We start from the raw sequence: 3679 nt of genomic DNA on the forward strand, positions 1-3679 counted from the left end.
GTATCTCAAAATAATAAGAGCTATTTATGACAAACCCACAGCCAATATCATACTTAATGGGCAAAACCTGGAAGCATTCCCTTTGAAAATCTCTGTTACGTTTCTTTTGGATATGTGTGTGAGGAAAGGGTACCTACAAACTACCCTTTTAGTTAAATGCCAAATACAATAAATATTAATACCTACAGTCCTCATGTTGTACATTATATCCCTCAACTTGTTAATTCTACATATCTACAAATTTGCATCCTTTGAATTCTGTATCTCCATTTTCTCTTCTCACCCCGAGCCCCTGGTAACCACTGTTTTATACTCTATCTCTGTGTATTTAAGTTTTTGTTATTTTTGTCCTGAGAAGTTTGTGGGGACTTTCAGCTAGGAGATAATATGTTCTGAGTCTTGGGTATCTCAAATGATAGCAGGTAAGAAGTTTTACTGGTGTGGAGAGCAGAGTGCCAGTACATAATTTTATGCAGAAGAGGAAATAGAGAATTCTCTACAATTTGAATCAGAAATATGGCTCATATTTTTATGTACAACAATCTCTAAGGCTTCTTGGAAAGGAACTAGCTGCCTAATTTTTTTTTCATTTGAATCCACTAATACATGAAGAGGATGATTCTCCCATACCAATCACGAGAATGATATCTGTAGAATCAAAAGTTGAAATCCTATTATCCTAGAACTTTTTTCAGAAAACTTGAACATGTATTGAAATGTCATGCTGGTCATATATTTTATAGCAATGAGGAATTTACTTATTATATACTTTAGCTTTTTAGCCCTTTCCCTGCCACCAGAAATGTTTGTTTTGAATCCAATATGGTCCTCAGGGTTTAAGAATGTTAAGGAATGTATAGGGTTTTCTTTTTTCTTCTTTTTTTTGTCAAGCTATTGTATATTTTTACTTTACCTGTTTGGGTATGTAGTTACTATTTGTTTGGACTCTCATACCAGAAAAAAAAATTATAGTGAATTTTACATGTACGGAGTCTACATTAATCTGTACAAACTCACAAGTTTAGAATATCAAAGTCAACACTGTAAAAAATAAAGTGATATTTTGTCTGGTCTATCTCCTTGCAAATAAAACAACAATAAATTCTGTACTATTATGAAATATAAGAGCTTGAAAATTTTTCAAGTGCCTTGTATAGAATGGCCTTCGAATTCAAGGTATAAACTACAACAAAACACTTTCGAGATCTAGTTTGATTGAAGAGTGCATTCTTACGCATTTATATATTCCCTGCAATTTCTGATTCAAGATATTTCACAATTCTAAAGGAAAGCCAAAATAGGATAATAATTACAAAACAAAATAAAAAGTAATTGAGGAAGATAACTGAGCAACTTATTCTTGACAACTAGCTTTTTAACACACAGAAAAGTGCACTAAAAATACTGCCTAGTTGTTTAAGGTAGGCTGAGATCTGACTGTATCCCCTAAGTGAGTGTAATAAAGAAAAAATTACCTTTGAGGGAGCACAGTGGTTAAATTTAAAAGATTTATTGTTTAACCTCAGGAAGACTTTCAGTAACTTTTTAGAAAATGTATACATTTAATGGAAGACATGCTATGCTTCTTGTAAGAATTTGTTCCAAGTCACTGTGTATAATTAATGGCTTGTCTACATATTTTTTCAATAAAACTGTTCATGCAGAACTTTAAGTAGGCACTTTCAGTACCAGAATGAATGCATCTTTGTGAAGATACCATTTATGTACCATAACATCCAAAGCATAATGAGGAGATTTTGATACACTGAAGATTTAGAACTGAGTTGGAAAACAAAACTTCAACATACTGTCTTGTCAGCACAAAGCAAATAAATTCATCACTGTAAGTTGAGATTTAAATTCACAAACTTATAAGCAATAAAATCAAAGTAATTTTATTATGTGTTTTGACACCAGATTATATGTGGTAAATAATTTACTTTCTAATCAAGCAATAGATATATATAAACCTGAAATAGAGAGTTTTGCCTTTTAATTAGATACATTGTTAAACAAAGAATGGTTGAAGCAGCAGTTGAGAATTATCTTTTTCTCTTTTTGCTGTTCTTACAAGGACAGTTTCTAGAATTGTTTTCAAAACAATAGAACAGAAAATTTCACTTACTCAATTTAACTTTTGTTAAAGTACTTTGCCAAAATTAGCAAACTATGAAAGGAAAGTTTGCCTTTTCAATATATATGTAAGTGGCAAGTAAAAGTTGTTCCTAAATCACGTGATCTCATAGAAATAACATGGGATAAAAAGAGTTCTGAAGGTGTTCAGGAAATGCCAGCCCTAAATGGATTGCTTTGGTGTACTGATTACATCGAACTGAAAATATTTGAAAAACAGCAAATGTGGGACATGCTTTCGCTGCACTCCCTTTACGTTCCCCAAGAGAGATCCTCCAAAAGGAACTTTCAATACCAGAATGAATGTATTTTTGTAAAGATACCATTTATCTACCATAACATCCAAAGCATGATGAGGAGATTTTTATATACTGCAGATTTAGAACTGAATTGGAAAACAAAGCTTCAAGATACTGTCTTGTCAGCACAAAGACACTCATCTCCTTCCTAGGAGTTTCATCAGCCAGGGAAAATTGACTCCTCATATCACAGGAGACAAGACTAAGGGTCCATACCACACCAAGACAGACTGCCACAAACAATCATCTATTGTCCTAAGGGTCTGGTCATCTTTCCCAAAAGTCATTTGCTCCCCCCTAAGTTTCCTACATTCTTCCTCCTGCCTTCCCTATAAGCTCCCAAATCTCACTGGGGTTTTTTCTTGCTGGTGTTTTGTTTTTTGTTTTGTTTTTGATTCCACTTTTCTTTCCTGTGATTCCCCCATGCGTGTAAGAAATGTGTATACCTTTTCTTCTTTTGACATGCCTGTTATCCATTTATTTCATAGACTCAGTTATCATACCTTCAGAGGGTAGAGAGAAAGTTCTCCCAGTCCTACAGTTCCAAAAGAAAATAGCTAGTAACTGCAAATTCAAAAGTCATATAAACTTAGAGACAAAGTTAACTTCTTATACGTTATGTTCAGAAAGAAGAGGTGTGTTGCACACCAAGGGATATTTCCCGGGTCTTAGCTCCTCAGTTTCTCAGAGAAGAAGCAGTTACTACTACAGAAGTTAAACACCTGACTCCCAAATTATAAATGCCTAAGTGTTGATTTTAAATCATTAATTTTCACCTGTGAATCATAAAGTCTGAACTCTTTAAATTGCAAACACACATATAAAAGGGATTCTTATACAAGGATCCATGAGTGGAACTGCAAAGTTTTGTCAAAATCTGTATATATGTTTTCTTTTTAAGGATCATAGATTTCAATATATGTTAAAAGATATCTGGAGCTAGTAAAGATTAATAACCATTTTCAATTTCATGCTGAAATTGGCAAATCATGGCTTTTCTCCCTCCAACACACCCCCTCCCACCCCAGCACACCACTGGTTAATCTTTATTTTCAGAAGAGAAAAAGATGTTTCATACTAATGAAGGTAAATTATACACCTGTTTGTTTTATACTTTTCCACCTCTTAAGCTTCATCGTGTTTTAATAATATATAATTGAATACATTAACATTTAGATGTTAGTAAACTAGTAACAAATGTTCATTATTTCTCTTGAGTAGAGGAATACAAATTGTGCACCCATTGT

The sequence above is a fragment of the Pan paniscus genome, chromosome 17, assembly GCF_029289425.2.
Source record: "Pan paniscus chromosome 17, NHGRI_mPanPan1-v2.0_pri, whole genome shotgun sequence".
Taxonomy (NCBI): domain Eukaryota; kingdom Metazoa; phylum Chordata; class Mammalia; order Primates; family Hominidae; genus Pan; species Pan paniscus.